The sequence below is a fragment of the Falco punctatus genome (assembly GCF_963210335.1).
Source record: "Falco punctatus genome assembly, chromosome: 3".
NCBI classification, from domain to species: domain Eukaryota; kingdom Metazoa; phylum Chordata; class Aves; order Falconiformes; family Falconidae; genus Falco; species Falco punctatus.
In genome coordinates this window covers 18,776,701-18,801,836 of record NC_137582.1, presented here as the reverse complement: position 1 = coordinate 18,801,836, position 25,136 = coordinate 18,776,701, and the positions used below count along the sequence as shown (strand labels likewise).

General features: G+C 47.2%; 1 protein-coding gene across 6 annotated transcripts in view; it reads left to right on the top strand.

Moving 5' to 3' along the window:
* ZHX2 (zinc fingers and homeoboxes 2) overlaps positions 1-25,136 on the top strand; it is a 76,969-nt gene that overhangs the window by 15,481 nt on the left and 36,352 nt on the right. For 3 of the 6 annotated variants that reach the window (XR_013926564.1, XM_080378212.1, XM_080378213.1), the window contains one exon: positions 17,119-17,190. The exons of 1 other annotated variant lie outside the window; for it this stretch is intronic. The gene's annotated coding sequence lies outside the window, so the exon portion shown is untranslated. Of the gene's footprint in view, positions 1-2,137; positions 2,241-8,087; positions 8,214-17,118; positions 17,191-25,136 lie in introns of all 6 variants that reach the window. 2 more of the 6 variants (XM_080378214.1, XM_080378215.1) reach the window with 2 other exon arrangements.

Genomic DNA, 25,136 nt, shown 5'->3' with positions numbered 1-25,136 from the left:
ACCAGCTTTCAGTTCTTAGTGTCATAACAGGAACTAAAAGAGCTGCTGGCAGCAGAGAAATTCCAGATGTGTTTTCTGCATGCTGCTCAGCTGTGGGTTACATTTCTCAAAAGCATGTCTGTTCGCACTCTTGGCCAGATTCCTGATTTCAACACTTGCGGACTAAGGACTGGACCATGCTTTGGAGGATGCTGCAACTCATTAATTTTTTTCTTTTCTGCCAGTGTAGTCATGTCAAGATACAAATGATTGCTCACAGTTATGAATCGTGGTTTCTAAAGTCTAGCCTTTAAAGTGATGTCTTGGCATCTAAGTGATCAGTGGGGTGCCAGCAGTTCATTGGGAGTTGTGGGTCTCCATTTTTCATAGAAAACATCTGTTCATTATCTATATCTGTGTTCGCCTTGTGTCCTCAGGGGTGGGGGGGTACCCAGGTTTGGTATTGTCAGCGTAAATTCTCATGTGTGTTTAGATTGGTGGGTGTTCCAGCTGGCAGCCTCTAGTTCATGGTAAATTCTGACTCAGGAAAGTGTTATCTAAGCCTAAAATTAAAAGGAGGAATGGGCAAAACTGGCCTTATAGCTATAGGTAGAAATGGAGGAACAGGTCAGCCAGCCAAATAAAATGTCTCCTGGTTGAGTCTGTCCTGGGGTGAAGCTGTCCGGCAAGAACTGCTAAACTTGGCCTTTTCAGAAGAGTTTAATCATCCTTTGAGCTGTGCTAGTTTCTCATTTTTGCCGCTGATGCTGTTGGTGCATTGTGCTTGCCTTGGCTTAAGGAGCGCAAATTCACCCTGTGACCAGCATGCTTGTGTAGTTGGGTCCTTCCGCACTAATGTGACATGCTGGAGCCCCAGCCAGTGCTTAGCGGGACTTTGCATATCAATGGAAACTGTCCTGTTACGCTTTTTAGAAAACCATTTCTTTCATGGCATCAGCACCTTGACTCTTACTTGACAGTGTCCGATGGTCCCCACCTCCAGCAGACGGAGCAGCTCTGTGTGGAGAGGCCCAGAGGCTGAATTCGGCATTACGACGCGGGTGTAATGTGTGCTGGGGAAGGCAGCTCGCATTTCACCTTTTTCTGAAAACAGCTTGGGGTTAAGCCATGCCTGCACTACAGGCTTCTGCCGGCAAAGCTGTACTGGCCAAAAAGCATGGAGAGGTGTGACTGTCGCGACACAGCCCCGAGGCGTGGCATGCATGTGCTGGGGAAGCTGCCCCTTCTCCAGCCTGCGGAGGACTCGTCCTGGGCTCCTGGAGTCCTGCCTAGAGATGGGGCTTTGCTGCCATAGCCCTGTCTGCCGTGCAGTGTTTTGGCAAGGTTATGTGGGTGTTCATCTGCTGCTGGAGTGCTTCGGGGGTCTTCGTTCCTGTACATTTTCAAAGGGGTGTTTTCAGATCCTCCTCAGTAAAACAGAGTTGGAAGGCATATTTTAATGTCACGGGTCCTCTGTCATCGTCCATTGCGGGGTGGTTCTGGTGTTCCTGCCACACTCCGGAGCGGGGCACGGCGGCTGTTATCCTAGCTATGTGCCGTCTAATGCTGGATAGTGTTGCAAGATCCAAAAATAAGAAGTGGGAAAATACACAGACAGAGGAAACAAGGCACAACTTTACCTCTTGGGCAGAGCAGCCCCCTTCCCTCTTCCTAGCACATTTTCATCCCCTGGGTGTCAAAAGATGGGTAACTCCATTGGGTTTTTACCACCTACTCTGTCTTTCCACACCAAGCTTTAATCCTTGGCTCCCCTCAAGAGCTGATGTAGCTACACTTCTGCTGCAGGTCCTTTGGTGAAATGCTACTCCTCTCTTCCTCCCTAGCCTTTTAGAGTTGCACATTTCTTTGCTTGAGAAAAACACCCCAAGGTGTACCCCCAGCCTCGTTGGAGAGGCAGAGAAGAGAGCGGTTTATCGGTGCTTGTTTAATCTCATCCCTCTTAAAATACAAGCATCTGGTATCTGCTTGCATATTTTCCATCCCAGCATTTGCAACACAGAAAAGTTTCGTTAATAAGAATTACGTGTAGAAGTGCTGAGGAATGAAAATGGTTTGCACAGGGTGAGGTGGAGAATGAAAACCTCCTCTCCTGTAGCTTGGCTGGGACCAGACCCTCTTGCCTCTCCTTTTCCTCTAGTGCACTCGTGTCCCTGGGTTGTGCTTTGCTGCCTGAATAGCTCGGCTTCTCAGTACAGTACAGGACACACCAATTTCCAAACGGGCCCCCAAGGATGTGCCAGGTGAGAGCCACAGACGGCAAAGGCCACAGCAGACTTGCAAGTCTCTTATTTATCTGTTTGCTTGTATGTTTAAAGTTACTTATTGCCTTTGGCAAAACTAGTGCAATTGTTCGGTCTATTGGAGTTGCCCAATTAAGTCTCAAATCAGATAAAAGTCTATTGAGATGTGATTGTCAACAAGAAACCATCAAGATGGCCAACTTGGCCTCCATGAGGAACATGGGTTCTGACTTGCAACAAATATGTGGCAAGGCTTTGATTTCAGCTTGGTTTTCTTCCAAAATAAAAACGGGAAGTGTCTCATCTTTCATAGCAGTCTTTTACCTGTGCCCCCCACCCCACCCTCACCCCTCTTGGCATTTTTTCTTCCTACAAAGGGGACCCTGAAAATTATTTTGGTAGAGCAGGGTCCACTCAGGACAGAAACATGCTATGGAGGGGCTGAGCCTGAAATGTTACTGCTCTCCAGCAAGTTTCTTGTATCTGTATGTATCTATGTGCCAGTTCTCTTCATAACCATGGAGAGCAGGGATGCCTGGCTTCCCAGGGCATGAAGCGCTTCTGTTTAGCCTCTTCCAGTGGGTCACAGGTGATGGGACCTGTGTGTAATGTCCTTAATAACATCTCCATTCCCTGTTCCTCCTCTACCATGCTCTCCCTGCAGCCAGGAGCTCACCATTACTGTAGGAAATCACACCAGCGTCCCAATGTTCAGGAACAACACTTTTTTTTTTTTACCTGTTGATTGGGTGGGGGTTTTTTAGAGGCAAAATGCTGAAGGCAAATAAGTCAATAAGCAAAGCATTTAGATGAACGTGCAGTCATTATAGCTGATACCTGGGCGAAGGAATGCAAACAGGCCAGTCTGTGGCTTGATTCCTTCAGCTCCTGTCCCTCTCTTTTGTTTTTAATTGTGAGCACAGGAAGGGGCCAGTGTATGACCATATGCTTAGAAAATGCTGGTTACACATGTCTTCCAAACAACGTTGTCATAGTTAGATGTCACGTATGTGACACATTTTGTCACACTGTGAATGTACCTGTGTGACTCTGTGTTTCCTTCTCTTGTTCTTTGTCACCAGTAGTAACAACTGTTTCCAGTCAACTTCTGCATCCATTCTCAATAAATGGGGAATGTGATTTCACATCATTCAGTGCCGGTGGGAAATTCATACCCTAGGAAATTTGCAAGGGTATTGCAGGGAAAATGTTAAGCACGTGCTTAAGCGTTATTGCTGTTGATCAAATTAAGTTGTGCTCTTAAGCCTTAGGAGCTGTTGCTTCTTTCCCAGCATTGATCTTAATGGAGGGTTCTGAAAGAAGGGGAATTGATCTCCACTTGCAAGACCCTGAAGATGGAAGTGCACCTTGAGGGAAGGAATAAGCAGCAGAAGTTGATGCTGATATTGCTGTGAACATTATCTTGGTCGTAGCTTTTCATTTTCCAAAGATCCTTTCAGCATGATATAAAGATTCCTTCAGTTTTCAAAAGTTGGGTGTTTTTTTTCCTCCCCTTGTGATTTGTTTTCCCTTATTTTTCTTGTCATATAATCACCTTCACAGTTTTAACAAGGTTTTGATGTTAACACTACTTTGAGGCAGCGATATCTAGGCTAAAGAGGTTCGCACCTCTTTGGTGTGAGCAGGTTCTTGTGAACTCTGGGGAGGGAGGTCTTGTGACGAGAATGTGGAGGAGCAAGGGCTCAAGGCTCCTAGGTCCAGATCCAATCTCTGTGGCTTTCCCTCCTGGGAGCTTTTGACAAATGGGAGATGAATGCAGACTCCATATAACCATCTTTAAGATAGATCTCCCTTGGGGAGAGTATGGGTTAATTAACATTTCAGAGGCACTTTGAGTTCCTTTGATAGGTGTTACAGAAATGCAGAAGGGTTTTGGTTTTTTCTTGCTAGACATAGGCTCTCTGAAGGACAGATTTTAATGATGTTGGTTTACCTCCTAAGAGCTTTTTTTCAAATGGAAGACTATTTAACTTCTCATGTATGTACCGATATGGTGGTTTAGTGCCAGTTTAAGCCAAATAAAATATTCAGCTCCTGGACCAAGACTGGATTTGGTACCTTCACATCGTGAAAGCTCATGCTGATAATTTGCCAGTAGCCTCAGGGCTCTGATAGTAATTTGCCAGATGCTATACTGAACCTAATTTGCATCTGTATTTACATAAATGCTTTAATTAAAATTATATGCACCAACCTGAGATAGATGAGCAGCACTGTCTGCTGTCTGTTTACATTCCCTGACAATAAAACTCTGCCTCGCATGCTTCTTGCCGATGGTACAACTTGACAGGGCTATTTGAGGTGTGGACTAGCAACTTGACAGATTTTTAGTCAGGCTGTGCTGCAAACTGCGGGGCAACCTTAAGCTTCCAGGACCAAATTCTGCCTTTATTTTAGCAGCAGATTTGAGCGTCTTGCTTCTAGAGGTCAGATTTGGTCTGTGGATGCTCTAGATTTAGGGTAGTTTTGTGCAATCAGGGTTTTAGCTACTTACAGACAATGTCTGCTTTGTCACATGTGCAAAATGTGAAACCCCACTGAGGACAGCAGAAAAACGTTTTAAATTCAGCTTCCACCAAGAATAAAATTTCTGAGCACTGTTCATCTTTGAACGGAGCATGACAGAGCTCCTTGTCGGGCAGAGAGCTCTAAATCAAAGGGATTTCGGGGCCCAAGGGCCCAAGTGGAGCCCTGGCTGTTTCACTGGGACGTGTGAGAGCTCATGGCGGAGTTTGGATGAAGGCAGTGGAGGCTCTGGCTGAGGCTTTCGCTTAGACCACACATTTGATCTGGAAAATGCAAGCATATGAATACAAATGGAATCCAAGCTGTGCACTTTGCTGTTGGACAGCGGAGGATGTTATGGTTGACGTTGCTGTACTGCTTCCCAGTTACTGGGAAGTTGTCATAAAGTGTTGCAAAGGAATCGATGGCAAAGTTATGACCAGTTTCACAGACCTCTTTGAAGATACGTGAAGGACAGGCTAGAAGAGAGCCATAACTACCCTGCCTGGATTTGGAGGGTTACTGAGCTTTATTTAAAGGTGTTTACTTAGCTTACTCTATATGAGACACTTCAAAGCTGCTGCATACCTCACTGAGCAGAGGTTGTATGTATGTTGGGGGTTGGACTAGATGACCTTTAAAGGTCCCTTCCAGCCCAAACTGTTGTATGATTCTGTACAAATCTGAGCATTTCCAGTCGCTTTCTCCAATGACCTCTGATTATATTTGCCCACTGTCATTTCTGAATCCAGTGTGATACAGTCCATTCCCTTTCAGCATAACCATACATTGACCTGTTTGCCTGATAGCTCTGTGGAAGAGGATAAATTGCCCCATGTATTACAACCTACTGTGGGACAGGTAGCCAAAACCTCTTTATTCAAGTCTGCATGCAAAAGCACAGGCACAAAAGCATCTAATTTTGTTGCAAAGGGGCTTAAATATTTAAATTAGGAGGTCTTAGTAAGCAGGGTGAAACACATGTATGGAGTGAGTGACAGTACAGAGTGGCGTGGTGGAAAGGGGAGCTGGAGCCCATCCTGCTCCCACGGGCGTTGCAGCCCCCGATGCTTGCAGGGATGATGTGCTGCTGGGGCCACCGTTTGCCCAGCAGCTGGGTCAGCCGGGGGGTCGTAGCCAGGCAGCACTTGGTACTGCTGCGACATGGTGGTCTCCGTCGAGTCATGGGCATGACAAAGCCAGATTGGCCGTCTTGTGAAGCCACAGCCTTGATTTAAGCTGAAATAACATAAATAAATCCAAACTATCAGTCTTGCTCTTGTCTCGTCCATAATAAGAGTATGAAAACACTTCCCATATTAAATTCCTTATGGCGAGGGGCTGCTTTGATACTTGATAGGAAGGTGGGGAAGGCAACTGAAGGAAAAGAGCCCTTGTTTCTCCCTGGTGTGAGGGAGAGGAGGGGAAGGTACGTGCTAGTTACTCAGTGCTGCTTTTTAGGGTCACTAACCGGAGTGAGGAGTCTGGAGGAATAACAAGGAACCTCTCCACTAACAAAGGTTTTTCAGTGTGAGGGGAGCAGCTGAAGGAGAGGGCCTGGGATGTGGCACACAGAGGGAAAAACATTCCCCCAGGGAAAGTGTCCTGTTAGGGTGGGATATGTGCTTTTGTTAACATCTGCTCTGCAGTTGCCTCCTGCAGCAGGGAGGTGCATTGGCCGGTTGTCCCTGCTCAGGCTCCCATGTCCCTTGCTGCCATCCATGCCGCATGTCCCAGCCAGGCTGGCACCACCACCCAGCCCCTGGGGAAGGAGCAGTATGGCACAGGAGCCCCGGCAAGTTGGGGTTTGCAACCCACTTCAGCGCTGAAGCATCCACGAGGTTTGAATTCGGAGCAACGCCCAAGGTGTTGGTACCGCTGTTGCTACTGAGTTTGGTACCTCTGGCTTTCCCAAGGTCACCTCTCGGTGTGCTTTGAGGTGGGAGAGCCAGCCAGGGAGGGGGTTCAGTGGGCAGCCCTGGGTTTGGAGAAGGTTGCTTTCAAAGGTCATTGTGTCTGTTCGATCTTAAAATTCCCTGCTAATGCTTTAAGTGTAGCGAGTGCTGTAAGCTAGCCTTTAATCAGCCTGTGCGTATTTTAAGAATTGTGCCAACTGTTACTGCCTCAGAGATACCTGGAGATTTGGTCAGGAGAAGCCTGGCCTAGTTTTTTGGGGTAGCTAGCAATGCCTTTTCATTTCCCTATTTAACATGAGCCTCCCCGGTCTATTTTTCAAGGCATTTTCTTTGAAAGGTTGGTAAGCTCCAAGCAACCAGTTAATGCATGGGGGAAGAGAGAAGCCAGGGTGTAGTAGAGAAATAATTATTGCAATTAGAAGTATATTAAGAACTGCACTTCAGCCGTGGGTGGAGTACAGCATGGTGGGGTGCTGGAAGGAGGGTCACCCTTGGCCGAGGGGACCTCTGTCCCTGCCGCGGTGAGGGCAGTTCACTTGTCTGTGGCTCTTTGGTTATAGAGGTGTGATGCTGGAGGCAGCATCCATCAGCCTAGTGCAGGACTGGCGTGGTGTCCCTAATGAAGGCAAGGCTTACTTGGCTAAAATCTTGGCAATAAAATGCTGGGGTTTAATCATTTGCGTATCAGAAATCTGCTAGGCTGCAGGTTTTGTTTGTGTTGCACAACTGGTGTGGTGGAAACAGTTACTCATCTTTCCATCCCAGATCTTCAGACTGGGAAAATGGAATATAAAAAAGGATCTGTCCTGACGATTCTCTGGATCTTGAGTGTGCCAGATGGGTGTCCCAGAGCCAGGAAAGAGATGCTGGGCTTAGTCAGACCCCTCTTGAGCTCTGACTTGGAAGTGCACATGCAAATGGCCCCGCTCACCATGTGCCCAAGTCCCTGTGAAATGAGGGCTGGCCAAAGCGAGTGCCTGGCTCCCAGCAGAAGCACACTTGCTAATCAGGCTCTTGGGCAATGTGGTGTTATGCTCAGCATCACATCACCACCAACATACGCAAAAAGCATCTCTCAGAAGTAAAAGCACTCCATCCTGGAAAAGCACTTGAGAGCCAGTTCATTACCTCTTTGCTTCCACCAAAAGTTAATTGCTTTTTTTTTTTTTTTTTTTTTTTCTGCTGTCATCTGGAGTTGCAAGTGAATTTTCTGAGTCACTCCTACTACAGACTGTCACCTGTTGGTAGGCATCCTCCTAGAAGTGTCCTTTCTCCATTTCCCACCTGTGTACAGATAAAGTTGGTATGAGACCTTCAAGATGTCTGCAACAAGTCATCTTCTCCTAAAACAAGGTCCGACCTTTTGCCACGCAAGGCCAGTTCTTATTTATTATTTCTGTTTCAGAGCACCTCAAGACACACATCGGGTTGACGAAATGGCATAAAGCAAAGCCAGAGGCTGTGCCAAATAGTTCATAACTGTGGAGGAAAACTTGGCAGAGGGGCAGAGAAAGAGAGGGATGAATTAATGGTAAAACATCTGTGTGAGTGTTTTTAATGTGTTTGTCTCACGTTAGCTTTCTTAGACGTTGTCAGCTAAGTTTTGTACACCTAATGGCAAAGACATTAAATAGTATTTAATAAAAATAGAAGCAGGGTATTTAGAAATCAATCCAGATGCTCTTTCACTGTTAATTAGACTTTATTATTAAAAAAAAAATCCTGCCTTTTTGATTCGGAGTCACCCAACAAAACTAATTCTTGGCTCAGATGGATGTTTGACTTAAGTTCGAATGTTCTCTTTTTCTTCTTTTTAAACTAAAAAACCTTAGCTTTTAAAAAATGATATGGTATTTGCAGAATCAATAGAAAAGCTGACCCAGATAAAAGTGCGCAAAAATTGGTTTCATGCCCTAGAACTTTTCCTGCATGCTTTTTGATGCAAGGTATCTGATCCTTCAAAAAGGAGGTAACATACAGTGATCTCAGCAGCTTTGAAGAATTGTTCTGGAAGAATAACAAGGAACACTGGAGAAAGGGGTGTGCACATGTACCTTTTTTTCCCCCTCATTAAATACATTGTGAGATGGAAGAAATTAATGTCATGTTGCTGGTTATATGGAAGGACAGGATAAATTTTTTATGAAATCTGGTTTTGTCTGAGTTTTAAAGGGTGAAAGTGCATTTCTCCTGAACAGCTCTTCACAGTAGGATGCGAATTGCATTTTGTCTTCCTTGGTTCAAACCTGCTTCTGCTGGAGCGAGGGGCAAGGTTGTATCCAAATAGTATCAGGATTTGCTCTCAGGAATGTAATTATGCCCTCCATCCTGAATCAGATAGAAAGCTGTAAAAAGCATCTGCTGCTACAGATGTATTCCAGTTTAAGCAGGATCCAAATCTTAATTTGATTCCACAACAGCACTTAGATCTGAGGGAATCAGACATTCAGCGTCTGAACCTGTATTGCTTTGGCTTCCAAAACCATCCCAGGCTGCTCAGGGCTGTGGACCCGGAGGCATAACAGATCAGCCTCCAATGCAGGCATCCCTGCAGTGAAGGTGATGAATTGATAGGACAGATTTGTGGGACCGAAAGACTGGCCAGCTGTAAGGAGAAAGTTTCATTCCATCCCTTTGTCTTCACAGCCTTAAAAAAAAAAAAAAAGAAGAAAGTCTAGCTGGAGGGGAAGGATGGGCTCAAAGTTACTGATTCTTAATGGAATAAGCAGACGCAGTGCCCAGGCTGCACTGGCTATCCCCAGGATAGGGAGAAAAGGCCACAAAAGCAACTGCTTTGTGGGGATTTCCACAAGCCTTTCCAGTCCTTGGGGCTGGACGCTGTTACTCAGTGCTTGGTGTATGCAGACTTGCGGCTGCGTTTGCTGGAGCACGGCGGGTACTGAAGTGCCAGCACTGGAGCAAGTGCAGCAGGCAGGCGGGTGCCCTGGGAGGTGCTTGCCTCAGGTGGGCTGCGCCAGGGGTCTGCAGCGAGGAGAGCAGCTGAAGCTCAGCACTGAGCAGGACCATATAGCAACATGCAGTGGACTCCAGGCAACCTTTCCTGTGGTCGCTTTGTGGCTCCTTGAAAATAGCTGAAAATAAGTCACCTGGCACAAACGTAGGGGCGGCTGGCCCAGGTGCATCTCAGTTAACTTCCCAGATACAGGCACATGGATGCTCTTACTGGAAATAAGAAACTCAACAACACCTAACAGTGCTGGTCTTCACGAGCGAATGAAGCACGGCCACAGTTATTTGAAAGGAGCAAAGTGATTTCTTGATTTACATTTACACCCTGTGCTCATTTCATTTCTTGTACCACTTTTGCACTGACGGCTGCTGTGTTTGGCAGGAATTTGCAAACACATCAGTGCTTGCAGCCAAAAGCAGGAGTGGTGTAAACAGCTGGAAAAGGGAAACCCCTTCCTCTTGTATTTATTTTTATAACAGCAAAATGTAGTTGCTGGCTGACCTTGATCAGTCTTGTCTTTTTTTTTTTTTTTTACCTTTTAAGCTTGGTTGGGTTTTTTTCTCCGTTTCAGCTTGGGGGTTGAGGGAAACAAAAGAGGGAATGAATTAAGAGCAGGAGAAGAGTGTCTGCTGCTGGGCTGTGTCGTGTGGTGGGGAAATCAGGCTGAAACTGGAGAGACCGGGCCAAACCTAGCAGCAGCACTGGGAGGCTTTAAATTGTGTCACTGACAGCGGATCTAGGTGGTGCAAGTAGCTAGCGATGTTTATGGCTGCCGTTCAGGTTAAATAGTGTGCACACATGAAGTGGTGCTGCTGGGCTGCTGCTCACATCACTTGCCCTACCTGCCTGCATGGTACCTCTTAGAGGCAGTCTCCAATGATGACCCCCCATCCTTTCCAAAGTGGCACATGAGTTTAGGCTGTGGGGACTGATGTGGGTTAGCACATTTTTGTACTGTTTGGTTCATTTCTGTCTTTCTCTGTGTTGGTTTTTTCCTCTGTAGCACTGCTGTTGTGAGCTTAGGCGTTTGGGAGTGGGGTGGGGGGAGAGGAAGGACAATGTGATTCTTGGCTGTGTCCCCAGTGTACAACATACACCACGTCTCTTCAGCAAACTTGTATGATGACACCTGTGTGGATCTGAATGCAGGGACTGCAACGCTACAGGCTTGGGGAAGTGACTGGAAAACTGCCTGGTGGAAAAGGACCTGGGGGTGCTGGCTGACAGCCGGCTGAACATGAGCCAGCAGTGTGCCCAGGTGGCCAAGGCGGCCAACAGCATCCTGGCTTGTATCTGAAACAGTGTGGCCAGCAGGACCAGGGCAGTGACCGTCCCCCTGTACTTGGCACTGGTGAGGCTGCGCCTTGAATGCTGTGTTCAGTGTTGGGACCCTCACTGCAGGGGGGACACTGATGTGGTGGAGCGTGTCCAGAGACAGGCAGTGGAGCTGGGGCAGGGTCTGGAGCGCAAGTCTGATGAGGAGCGGCTGAGGGAACTGAAGTGGTTTAGCCTGGAGAGCAGACCTTACCGCTCCCTACTACCTGAGAGGGACTGTAGGCAGGTGGGGGTCGATCTCTTCTCCCAGGTTACAAGTGATGGGATGAAACAGCCTCAGGTTGCACCAGGGGAGATTTAGGCTGGATATTAGGAAAAAATTCTTCACCAAAAGGGTAGTCAAGCATTGGAACAGGCTGCCCAGGGAGGTGGTTGAGTCACCATCCCTGGAGGTTAGGGACATGGTTTAGTGGTGGACTTGGCAGTGCTAGGTTAACGGATGATCTTAAAGGTCTTTTCCAACCTAAATGATTTTATGATCTGTGACTGGACATCCCCTGGTGTTGAAAATTAGTTAGCAGATGACCAGTCTGCAGGTCAGTTGTTTAAAAATAAAATAAAAGTTATTGCTGTACATATGTTGGGCAGCGGAAGCATCCTACAACAGTGCTACTGTAGCAACTGCTGTGTTGGAAAACAGTTATCAATCATGGTTCTGGCAGAGGAGTGTCTGACAACTGTTTTCCAACATGTTTATTACTGTGGGCAAATAGGTAACTAACCAGAGGGTGACAGTCTGAAATGCAAGGTTTAAGAGGAATAATGTGAAATAGTTAACTCTTTTAAAAGCCAAATAAATTAATGATGAACTTTCTGTCGGCCAGAACCCTGCAGGACATCGCTTGCTCTCTGGTTGAATTTTCTTAGGCGATCAAACGTTCTTCTTGCTTTAAAGCTCTTGCCGCCAATTTAAAATAGTATACGAAACTGGGATTTCTCACCCTTCAAGAAAACACTTTGATTTGTTGAAGGAAGGTAGGAACGGTTAAGGAGGTAGGAAAGAAAGTGATACACCTTTCTCTGTGCTGACATCCACAGCTGGGGGATGTGTTGAGAAGTAAATATAATCTACTTTGAGCAATGCTTTCCCGTTCTCTTTCATTTTGGTTCGGTGCTCTGGTTCCTAATCAATTAGACGTAATGAATGGAAGTGAGGTGCAGCAAGGCTGTACAAACTCAGCAGAGATGCAGGGGATCATCCCTCCACGCTGGGGCCCTTGGGGTCAATGATTGTTTGCATATTTTTTAAGAAAGCGTTGAGATGTGACGTGGCAGAGGGTTGCTGTCCATCTGTCCGCTGCCAGGGAAGCCAGGACCCTCACGAGCCCCTGCCTCACCCTGCAGCCAAGGCCAGCCACGGCTGCTGCCGGCAGCCAAACCACGGTCTTCTTACTGGCTTCGAGCACAACTATGGACGGGCACATCTTGGTCCCGAGCAGCCTGTGGCCGAGAGGTCGGAGCTGTCCCCTGGGAGGGGGTGGTTGGGTGAAGGTGGCCTCGGTGGCTGCCCAGGCTGCCTGGCTCAGCTGCCCGCTGCCCTGAAGCATCACTCTCATGCTTCTCCCTGGTGAGATGTAGGAAGATTTATTCCATCCTGATAGAGAGCATGTTTTCTGAAATCTTCTAAAGCTCTAAGGATGGGGGAATAGTTTCTTTGAGAGTGCTGCCATAACTGTGAAAATCTACCTAAACCTACAGAACTTTTTCCTTTTTTTTTTTTTTTCCAAGACAGCTTACTTCCTTTTTGCTCTTATTTACTTTTATTTTGCTGTTATTTGCTCTTTGCTTCTTTATGCTTCTGAATAGTTCCAAAAGCAGGTGGTAACGTAAAGAAGGCATTGCAAAAAGGGGTTGGGTCCATTCCCGTGGTTTATAGAAGTTTTCCTGGGGGAAGCAAGGGCTGGAGAGCCACAGCATGCTGTAGCCGTTGAGTGATTCCCTGGGACACCTTCTGCTCACAGGTGCCTACAAATGGTGCAGCGTGGATTAAGACCTCATGCGAGCAATTGTCACACTGCTGAGATGAAGAAAAGAACCCTTGACAGGAGCCTCCTACACTGTGCTTTCCAGGTTGGGGCCGGTGGTTTTCCTGGGAAGTGCCAGAGCTGCTGGCAGCAGCTGCTGCGGGGTAGAAATATCCATCTGCATTTCAGCTTCATTCAAAAGGCTGGAGAAAGGTGGCTGAGAGCCATGTGGGGTAGGGATAAGACTGCCGGGGATGGATATCCCTGGGCCTGTCTGAGCATCACAGCGTGCATGTGCTTATGCAGAGATCTCAGAGCACTTCAGGGGTTTTTAGTGTTTTTTTCATCACTATTCAGGTATTTGATGGAAACTCTGGAGTGTGCTTTATGCGTTTATCTTGGGGATGGGGGCAGGAATGGGATAATTTTATTAGCTTTATAAGAAGATGTTGAAGTGAAGGATGCTCACGATGAGCGTGTTACTCCCTTGCACTGAAGTCTGCCAGGTTCGATGAATGTTTATTGAGGACCAGCCCAGCAGCCAGGAGGTGTTGGGGTGCTTGGGATCCATCAGGATCACTGGGAATTTCAGCGTGTGGAGACAGACAACTTTCAGGAACGCTTGCATCTGCTAGTCACACTGCAAGAACAGTCTGCAATCTACAGGCTGGAACCACCCCATTTCCAACAGAGCTGTGCATATTTAATTCAACAGAAGCATTTCTAGTCTAGTGTTAGAAGTAATTCAGATCACCAAGGTGGCGGTTTTGTCATGGTAGTTTTTAGGGAAATCTAGATTTATAAGCTAGACTGAAAAATTAATAAATGCCTAGTACGGTACAAACGCCAGGGGGTGAGGGGTGGGGACATGTCGGGCGGCTGTCAGTGCCCCAGCCTGCACCCCAGCCTCATCGTACCCCTGCCCTGCTGAGCCAGCAGCAGAGGACAGCAGCATCCTGGGGCTCGTTAGCTTGAAGAAGAAAGTTTGCCCTGACCTGTTGCCTGTGCCGCCAGATTTTGGGCATTGGGGCTGGCGGGCTGTGGGGATGGGTCGCCAGCAGTGCCAAGGTTGGGTACCAAAGCCTAGCGGGGCTGCAGAGGGTTGGCGTGACCATGGTGATGCTTTCGGCTGACCTCAGGGTTTAAGCCACCGAGTTGGCATCTTTCAGGAAAAGAAATAGGGAGGAGTTTGGGGTTTTATTTTTCTTTATCTTAAACACAGCTGGGGAAAGAAAGCAAGTGCTTTCAGGGCTCCCAACTCCACTTCTCTCTGTAAAATGTTCCTTTGCAAAATCGATCATTTCTGTAGGTTGAGAGAGTCTCAAAGGAACTTTTCTGTAAGGCATCAACAAAGTACTGTTATTTCTCTTCCCTGCCCTAACAGCAGCTCGAGATTTACATTTCAGCTCACTAAAGATATCTCGACAATCTGTTTTTTGTGAGAAATTCCATGGCAGACAAAGGAAACTAATCCCATTTTCAGGTGGTTAGCACTGTAGTGTTTGGGTTGCAGGAGCAGCGCGGAGCGCTGGTGTTTATCAAGTTACATACTTTAAAAGGGTAATTTAAAAATATTTGTGTTTGCTTTGTTTTGTTTTGCCATGAGATGTTACTTTTTTTGGAAGGCATCTAGAATAATGAAGCAGCTGGTGGCTGAGTCTCCTGCTTGGTGTGCAGAGAATGAAGGATGGCTGGGGTAGCTGAAGTTTACCCTCTGCCTTCTGTGGGCTGCATGTATGTACGTACGTGTATGTACGTACATGTATGTACACACATGTATGTATGTACACACACACACACTGTGAACTAGGCAATGTGTGGTAACTCATAAACCACCATCACCTGTTTTGTACGTGTACTCACTGGGACACGGCGCAGGAGCCGGCAGACACGGATCTCCCTGGCTCTTGTCCGTGACTGCAGGGGTGTTTCCATGGCGTGGCTCATGTAGGTAAGGAGATGATGCCAGCGTGAATGCCCTCCTGTGGAGTGAGGAGGTCTGTCTGAGTTTGCCTGATAGCGGAGTAGTGATGCATTTCAGGGAAATGATGCTTTCATGCCAAGGAGAGCTGCTTTGCCTGCCTTGAGCTGGATTGGGGTAAGCTTGCCCCTGTGGGAGGCTGCTCAAGAGCCGCTCACACAGGGATGCTCAGGATGAACAAACTTGGGCAAGAGTTTTCTTTTCATTAGTAATTACCTACCTGTTGCAAAAGATTTGACGTTTCTGCCTGAAACGTGGTTGTGACTTCATTTCACTATTGCCTGACTCCAGGTTTTCAAAAGCAGTAGCAGATCTCCCAGAACTGTAACATTGTTTAAAATATCTGAAATATGTATGTATATCTATGTATATACATATATTACCAACTCGTTTGTGAGCTGTTATGTTAAACCCAAATCGTATTCTCGTAGCCACAAGGAGTAGAAACTTTTTGCATACTTTCTGAGGAGGATTGTGCGATACAAGTACAACAGCAAGGGACTGGATTTAATAACCCTAGAGATTTCTTCCCGCTTTATGTTTCCAAAAGCGGGGATCCTCACAGAAACTTCACCAGCTGGGTCTTTAGGAAAAGCACCAAAAAATGTGAGGCTCATTATACAGTCCTAAGAAGTGACAGCACCATACATATGTATTTATTTTAATTAACTTTCTAAGCAGAGGTTAGAGGGGAAAGACAAGGCTGGGTTGCACTATAGGCGATTCTGTTGTTCTTTAGAAGTGTTTTATTCATAGGAGTGATTTTGGTCCTGTTGGCAAGATGTAGGGTCGCTTGTGCGTGTGTTGGACACAGCACTGGAAAGGCAAGGTTTCAGATAGTGGTTTTGGTGTAAGATAACTGAACTAAGCCCATTAAATGCAGAAACAGCTCAGCCCCAGGCTTGCAGCCTGCTATAGGTGAATGGAGGATTTGACCCAGAAGAGGGAGGGAGGGCAGCAGAAGGTGGCCTGCCGAGTCCAAAAGTGGTGGAGGTGTAAGTAGCACAAAATCTGTGGCTGTCCTGTATGTTTATTTCTCTTCTACAATTCAGTAAAACTGGCATTTTTTTGCCTTACTCTGAGATGGAGCAAAGCAGGAAGCAACTTCCCTTTTATCTATGAATAAACATGCAGTTTTCTATTCTAAGCTCTTAAAAAATGGTTCTGGTTGTGTAAGAGCTCCTGGCCTCCCAGCTCTTTCAGTAGCCATGATGCTCTTTCAGGAAATCAAGTCATGTATTCCTTTGAAAAGAGCCAAAAAAAAAAATATTCTTCCTAACCTGCTGGGAAGGAGCAAAAGATTCCAAGTGATTTCTGTTGGGTTTGCCATCTGACCTTCCTCTGGCCAGATCACAAGAGCCTGAAGTTTCAAACTCAAATACTTCAGCTTGAACTGAAAATGCAGGTTGTGCTTTTGGTGCTGCTGAAGCAATCGACAAGCTTCTGCCTCTTCTTTGGAGAGACTAGCAGGGTGTTTTGCTGTGTGTATTTCTTTTACTCAGGAGTGGTGCCATGACTATTTATTTTTTCTTTACCTCTTCTTTGCAGACCTGCAGGCATGGTGTTTCTCAGGTGTGCATACAGCCACTGCCAAAGGGGAAATTCTTTATATCAGTTCTGTTGTTGCAGCTGCTAAAGCTAAACCTTCCTCTCCCATTTCTTTTGGGGAAAAAAATAAAAAAGCAAAATTAAGGAAAGCCAACTTTAGCTTTGGGACGCAGCAGGTGAGCCCCTTTAAGGAGGAGAAAGGCAATTTGGATGGCATTTTGTTGAAGATCCCAGTAGCCAAACAGAGCTTGTTATGGTACGTGTCAGCTGCAGCAGATGTTCTCTGGGTATTTCCAGCCCGAACCGCAGCCGCGGTATCTTAGGACATCAGTGTGTGAGTGCTCTCCACTGTCTGCCTGGCTTAAGAAATGTGGATTTTTTTTATTTTTTTCCCCCAAGAGGCCCCCAAGGTTTGTTGTGTTACTGTAATGGGGCTGGAGGACCAAATCATTCAAATTCTGCTTCTGTCAGTGGTGGTCAGTGGAAAAGGGAATTGCTGCAATTCCTGTCAGTCAGCATTCCCGGGTGCTGGTGAAAAAAACTAAATTACCAGTCAGATAGTGGAAGGGATGGCTGCTATTTTCTCCTTTTTTTTTTTTTCTTCCCTCTGACTTACATAGCTTTTCCTCTTTTGTAGGTATTAAAAGTTCTGCTCTCCATCAGAGGGGTATAAGTACTGAGACTCCCAGGATGTAAGAAATACAGTGCTGTGAGTAGCATTTTTCTTTTCTGTTTTCCTTTAAATGAGAAACCCAAGCTTGCTCAAACAGAAGGAAGACTTTTTTTTTTTTTACAGACACTTTAAGAAATGTTTACAACAAGCAAATCCCGTCTTTTGGAACCAGTTGTGTGCCTTTGGCACCTCTTCGCAACCCACAAAATAAAGTCAGCATTGTATTACCACATAGGCTGAATAATTATCTCACTGCAGATATGAACCACATGAATGCATTTAACTGAGAATATGGTCAGCAGAATGGATCATTAGCACCATCTGAAGCTTGTTTGTTGTTTCCAAGCTTTACCAGCCATTGAGAGACAAAAATCTTGCTGGAGAGTTGAGGCGAGGCATCAGGAAGAAAGCCTGTGTCTTTTCAAAGGGGGGAAGAGCACAGATTGGCTGTGTGGTTATTTTTGTGCCTGTGCACAGCATCCCACCCCTTGTTATCAAAACAGAAAACTATCCAATATTTAGCTCTTCCCTGATAAAATAACTTTGGAGGAACTTTTATGCCACAGGAGACCCCTGAGTGCTTGGCTCCCTCCCTAGCTCCAAAGCAGCTTAGCCAGGACCTGTTTTTTACATAAATATATGCATAAAAAAAAGCCTATATATTTAAGGAGCAGCTTCACTATGGCTTTTTCCTCTGCTGCTAAAGGGCCAGGGCTGAGATTTCCCAACAGCTGGGGCTGGTTTGCAGCTCTGCAGGTGGACCAGCCGGGGCTGCACTGGCCTGACCTGGGCAAGCCCTCTCTGGAGCTCTTGGCTGCACGCCGGGTACGGCATGGGCTCCTGGGGCAGCTCCTCTGGGCTGGCTAACAGGGCTGATATTTGGACTGGAGGTTTGGATGCCGTTGCTCTGGGCTTCGCTGCTTTTCTGTAAGTAAGTTTTCTTAGCAGGGGGGGTTAAATAAGGGGGTGTATTTTTTGAGATTTTTAAAATCAGCCCAACTCCTGTCCCATTTTTACCCTGTTCTGCGGTGATGGAAATCTGTGGTTACTTGGAAATCAGCAGAGTTTTGTTTCCATTTTTATTTCAGTGGCTTACAGCCTGTTTTCTGTTACAGCAACACAAATCTATTTGGGTTAGAGCAGAATAAAACCCCAAATTGAAATCAGCCTGAAAAAAGAAAGGGCTGTGTTGTTGTTAACAGGAAAGCAACTGAGTCCACCAGTGTTTGGTAAAGACATGGTAGAAATTCCTTCATAAATCCCTAACAAGTACTGAGGAACTGGTAACCAAAAAAAGACTGAACAGGGAATCCTACTTTTAGCCTTTTGTGAAGGATACTGGCAATGAGTGCAGTTACTGGGAGAAAAAGGAAAAATTCTGGCAATATTTTGTATTGATCCTCCTTCAGTAAGGTCTGTAGTTCGTATTCTCCCTTCAAATTGCCAGCGTTTTCTCTTAACTCCTTGGTATTTAACCTGTCATGTGAGAGCTGCTTAATCAAGCTGTGGGGTTTATTTTTTGTCGGTCGCCTACAAAGTATGGGGTTTGAGGCTCTGGCCTCTTTTTTTACAGCTGTGTTGGCTCTGGACTCGTGGAAAGAGTAAATACTTATTTAGATGAAGAAAATTCAGCAGAAAGATGCTGTGTCTACCTATTGCGTCTCTCAAAGCATATCCATACACTAGAAGTGCTCTTTGCTCATCTCGAAAGTAAAGTTTGCTGGTTTGTCTGTTAAGCAGGCACCATTGAAATTCGGGAAGTGCTTCTGGGGTCCTGCCCTGGTCCTGGCTGGGACAGAGTTGGTTTTCTTCTTGGTGGCTGTTGCAGTGCCGTGTTTGGGCTTTGGTGTGAGAGCAGTGTTGATTAACACACTGATGGTTTTGGTTGTTGTTGGGTGATGTTTATACTGGGCCAAGGACTCTTCAGTTTCTGGGGCCCTGCCAGCGAGAGGGCTGGAGGGGCACTGGAAACTGGGAGGGGACATGGCTGGGACAGCTGACCTGAACTAGCCAAAGGGATATTCCATACCGTTGACTGTTATGCTGGGTATATAACCTGGGGGAAGAAGGAAAGGGGGGAATGTTTGGTGTTATAGGGTTTTGTCTTCCCGAATAACCATTACGCATGACGGAGCCCTGCTTTCCTGGGGATGGCCAAGCACCTGCCTGCCGATGGCAAGTGGTGAATGAATTCCTTGTTTTGCTTTGCTTGCAGGCACAGCTTTTGCTTTATCTATTAAACTGTCTGTATCTCAACCCACGAATTTTCTCACTTTTACCTTTCGGATTCTCTCCCCCATCCCACTGTGGGGGGAGTGAGCGAGCGGCTGCGTGGGGCTTGGTGGTCAGCCAGGGTTAAACCCTGACAGGTCCCAATGAATCTGTGTGCTAATGCACCACTGTGGTGGTTGCTTCCAAAAAAGAATGAAGAAGAGGGACCTGCTCCCGCTCTTCAAATGTGGACTGCTAGTCCCAGGTAGATGTTGTCTGTGTTGTTAAGTCAAAGTAAAGCAGCAATGCGGAGGGCTGCATGCTGTCTGCGGGTGCCTCTGATGTATCGTAGCTGTGTTATAAGGGGGTGAGAGAGAAGGGTGCCCAGGTAACTTGTGTACAGCTCTGAAGAAATTGCAGCAAGGTGTAGTTGTTGCTCAGCAGTGAAAGGAGACTGTAAATTCCCATTTACCCGTCTCCTACTACGCTGGCTGTGTGGCAGCAGCCCGGGTGTGGAACTGGGGAGTGTGAGGTGGCTGCAGCGGGGCAGTGCTAGCTGGGGAACTGGTCCTGCTCAGAAGCTCAGGGAGAAACCAGAGCTGGAAGAGCTTGATTCCTGTACATCTGTTCTCTGTATCCTCTTCGAATATTGTCCTGCAGAATGTTTTGGGATCAAGTGTTCAGCATGAGATTTAATGGAGAGAGGGGAAAGGAAGTTTGTTTGCCATTTCCCTTTGTCCCTTGGCCCCCCAGCACCCAAAGGTGGAATGTGCCTGTGGCTGCTCCCAGAGGTGCCGTCCCCTGCAAGAAGCAGCAGTGCGGGATGCAGCAGTGGTGCGGGACGGCTCTGCCTGATGCCCATGCAGAGGGAACCCAGACTAAGTGCTGATACACTGCATGATGAGCATTCAGGGACATTTGTTTGGGGAGCTCCTGTCGCTTCCAGTGGGCTTGGGGACATTGGTGAGTGAGAAGAGGCAGGGCAGGGAGCTGTGAACGGTGGTTGCTTCACCTCTTTGGCTTTAATTGACCTCCCCTTTGTAAGACAGCATCTCTGTTCTGCTATTTAAAAGCAGTGCCAACTGTTTTTATGGGCAGGATCCCCCTGATGGAGTTTTCTTCTCTGGGCGCCCAGGGCAGGTGCAGTGTTGGGCTGTGGAGGCACTGCAGGTCTGGCAGGAGAGCACGGAGGGCAGAGAAGCACTTCTCATGTGTTGGAAAAACTTGGGGAAAAGTAACTTGGAAAAACTAAGTCGTTTACATCAAGGCTTCTGGATGCGCAGCTATGGAGGAGATCGCTTGTGGTGGTGCGTTGTTCCCTACCACATTAGGTTTAGATGAGTTTGGGGACTTCAGGCTGTTTTTTTTGTTACTTGGCACTTGAGCAGTGAATTTGCAAATGTTTCCCGTCAAAGCAAAGAAAGGCTTTGACAGTAGTGTGTCCTGTGAGCACCAAGCACTGTGTACAGCAGTGGCTTTGCAAAATGCAGCAGCGGTGCTGCTTCCTTGCCCTTACATGGGACAGGAGGTTGGGCTCCAGCTGGGGAGCTCAGAGGCTGAAATCATTGCTTGTACTTGTCACCAGAAAAGCCACCTCTCTGGACTGTGAGCTCCTCACAAAATCAGTACACACTTCCCCTGTGCTTGGTCAGGTGACTGTCCAGAAATGTTAGACAGACGCCCTTTTATTTTTAAAAAAGATGGTGGAGGCAGGAAGACTGCTAGAACTGAGGATTAGAGATGTGGAGGAGAAGCTGGTTGGAGAGCAGGAGAAACTTAGTCAGGATAGATGAGGCTTAGCCAAAGGCCTCCGCTGCTCCCTCTGTCTCAGGCCTGGAAGCCAGGCTTAGGCTTTGGATCATGCTGGTGGCTCCCAGCTGGGAAGGGGTGACGAGATTTCTTCCATATGACTGCAAACTCTCAGTTCATCCCACAGCTGGAGGGGGGATGAGGGCAGGTTTTCCCAAGTGCTTATCACTTCTTGGGTTTTGGTAAGGATGGGGTTGCTGCCGCCTGGCTCTCCAGCCGCTCCAGTGTGGTATTCCTTCAGGACCTTGCTCCATAGACAGGAGCTAATGGCACCGGAAGAGGTGAAAGCAGGTTTTGTTTTGTTCTTCTTATTTTTGGTAGTGCCTCTTCTTCCTTTTCTTTTCCGTTAAGCATGATGTCACAAATGACATCAGTCCAATAACTGCTTGTGGTTGTCATAGTCACAGCCTGTGACACCCAAACAAAGCAGCAGGAAACTGAAGCTGGCATACAAATGCTGTAATATTCATCACATTCCTTGTGCTTAATAACTGTGGGGTTAAGTATTTATTTTCCTTCGGGGGGTGTGTGTGTGAAGGAAGGGGGGTTAAAAGCACAAAACCAAGTCATTGAGGGGAAGGAAGGTGGTCCCCAATCCATCCGAACAACACAGCTGCATTTCTCCCTCCTGGTCCTCTTCCCCCCAGCCACTGTTACTCTGGCCCTCAGCTGCTTGACTCCCTCCTGCAGCAGTTCCCATCGTTGCAGACCGTATGGTGATGCTGTGGCATGGATGAAGGGAGACGTCCCGCTGCCTCTACCCCAAGCTGTGTTCCAAGGCAAAAGCCGCCCAAGGGCTGGCAGCAAGTGACGGCAGCAGCTCTGGGGCGGCTGGCTTTGCTGGGTGGCTAAGGTTGCCATCCTCATAGTGCATGGACAGAGAGTGTAGAAGGGTTTTTTTCAGCTTGGTTGGGGATGAGGTATGATTGGGAAGGGTGTTGGGGGGCTTTTTGCTTTTTTTATTTATTTAAATCTGTAAAATAAGCTATTCTGGGTGAGTGGCAAGCTGGTTTGCCATTACAAGGTTTAATTCCACTCCTTTGGAGTTTTGCACAGTTGGTTTGATGGAAGGCACCTGCTGCAAGAAATAATTCCAGTAATGTAAAAAAAAAAGTATTTTTTTACAGAAATAGACCTAGTGCGAGCACCACATTTGAGAGACAAGCGCTGGAGGCGGGTGGTCGGGGCTTGCTGGGAAGAAGCTGCCTAAGCCCCTTGCCATCACAGGTGCGTGGGGAGCTGCCATCCTTGTGCCCCTCACCAAAACCTCCCCTTGCCCAGCACAGTCCTCCTCGGTACATCCCTGTGGGGGCACAGGCTCCAGTGTGGCCTCCCCAAAATATTTGGGCATGTGATTCCTGGGCTGGGCCTGGATAACTCCCCATCCCTGCTGGAGCGAGGGACCCACGGAGGGCAGAGCCGGCAGCGAGCGCTGCCTGGCTCGGGGGCTGCGGGTTTGGGTGCTTGCAGGGGGTGCTCATTATATAATAGCTGGTGGTTGATTAATATGCTGTGAGTCAGAAACGCCAGGGTATTTTAGCTTTCTCTAGTTGCTATGGCAACATTATTTTAACAAATAGCTTTTTAATATTTAATTAAAACTCAGCTTTTGGCAAGCTGGAGTAAGAACTATTACAATTACTACTACAAAGGTTTAGCAGTGAAGTGTATTTCAGAGCCACGTATTTTTTTGGTTGGGTTTTGTTTTTTTCCTCACCCCTCCGCCCCGACTGTCAGCTTCCAAAAAAATAAAGGGGGGGGGGGGGATCACTAATCTATTAATTGTCAGAAACATATGCTTGTTCCCAAGACACAAAGTAAACGTAATGTAAATCTGCAGTTACTCTTCGCAACTGAAGGTTGTCGCTTCTTTATAGTGCCAAGCCAGCTCTGTAAGGACGGAGCGGTATGATGGCATTTATTAATCGGTGCTTTGTCACTGGTGTTCCTTCTCTACCTTTGCCTCCCGGATGAGATCATTCCCATTTTGTTTGCTTCGCGTTCCCTCTGTGTCAGGTTGGATGCTTTCCCCTCGCCAGCTTGTAGAGGAGGCTGGTGCTGTGTCCGGATCAGGCTCTGGACTGGTTCCTAGTCTTTTTTTAGGTGAGTTCCTCTGCTCCCTGATACCAAATGATTCTGCAGTGGAGACAAATGAACGGAGAACTCGGTCTCCAGAGAAAAATAAATATTTAACAGCTCTCTTTGTAAATACCCTTTATTTATAGAACAGTTGCAGGTTCTATCATGCTTGGTAAATGGGGATGCTTTTTATGCAAGAATTCTGCCTTGAGGGACTCGGTGGATACTTAATGTCATCTGTGATATAATAATGAAATAAATGTGTTGCTCTCCTGGGATTCCCTCCCAGTCCCTCTTTTCTGTGATTAACTTCAGTATTGCACACTTTGTCTCTATGCACATCGCATTCCTTATTATTGTACTGAAACCTTATTTGGAAGTTAACACCTTTATTTCCTGAGGGGAAGGGAAGGTTGTTGAGTGTTTTGACTTATGCAGAGGAGCCTGAGACTATATGTACCTCCGTCACGTATCGCCGTGGTGTCTTGCCAGGTTGTTGGGATTGACACGCTCAGCCTCTCGCTGTCCCGGAGGCTGGGGTGGTGCTGATATCCCATCTTGTACACAGGGGAAGGCACACCTGGAGAGATGGACTGAGACGTGTTTCGTGCCAGCTGTCTGTAAGTCAAGCGGCTATTCTGTAGTAGCTGTCTAACCATTTCTGGCATCAGTTGAGAGACTGAGCTGTTTGAAGACTGTTTCACCCTGCTTTAGGACAGATGTTGGAGGCAGGTCACAGGTATAATCCTCAGAGCTGTCTGTCTCTTCCCAGTCACTCTGAGCCATAAACTAGATAGGGAAAATTAGGCAAGAGAAGTGCCATCCTGCGCCAAAGGTCTTCTATACACATTTCTGTAGGTGGTCTGTAACGGCGTTTCAGGCTGGAGGATGTTCTCACTCATTACACTGCTCTGGTCACACAGTGTTGCATCCCTCTTCCAAAGCAGCACAGCTGATCTGTGCTGAACGTTGCTCACCAGTGAGCATCCAGGGTTAAACCGCTCAAAAGGAGATGCAAACCCGGTCCCTAAGCATGTAAGCTAAGGTGCAAATGATTGTCCTGAGCTCCCCTAGCAAGCCAGGAAGAGAACTAAGGCTTTCCTTCCTATCGTGCTGAAGGTGTGCTGTTGCAACTGAAATTACAGTGATAAGGTTATTGCTGCAGTAATATTGCAAACAGTATGTGTGTGTTAGGGAGTTCTTTAAAGCATCCTTCTGAGTTGCATCGCATACTTCTTAGTATGCTAAGTCTTTTGATCCCTGTTTAAACCCCACTGACAGCAACCTCAAGGAGGCCAAAGGTGATCCCTGGATGTGGTGGGAGCTATGATGGGAGCAGGGTCTCTGGCTGGACAGTGGCAACTGCAGAGCAGCACATGCTCACAGCTACCCATGTCAGCTGCTGGTTCCTGAAAGTTCTGGGAAGGAATCCTTTCTGTTTCCTACCAGCAAGGAACTAAAACGTACTGCAAAAAATCAAATTTGCCTGGTTGCATAACAAACATGGGTCTCCGTGAGGCTTGCAAGGCAGCAGCCAGGACAGGCTTTGCAGACGGGTGGCGGGAGGTCCTGCTGTGCTGGAGGGGCAGCGCGGAGGGACAGGCGGTGGCTGTTGTGGGGGAAGCTGACAAGCAGATGGATGGAGCTGGCATTGCCGGTGGAGCGGAGGAGGTGAGCGCTGCTGTGTTATTGAATGCGATCAGGCAACTGCAGAGGGACAAGGGGGGCTGAGAGGCTTGAACCAAACGCCCTGACCATGGGGAGCCTGCGGAACCGTTCCCTGGGAGGAGGTGGGATGGGTTTGGTGAGGGTGGCTAGCAGGGGGTCTGAGCAGCAATGGTTTTGAATATCATAGGGTGGAGGATTAAGTAGCTGAAATGGGG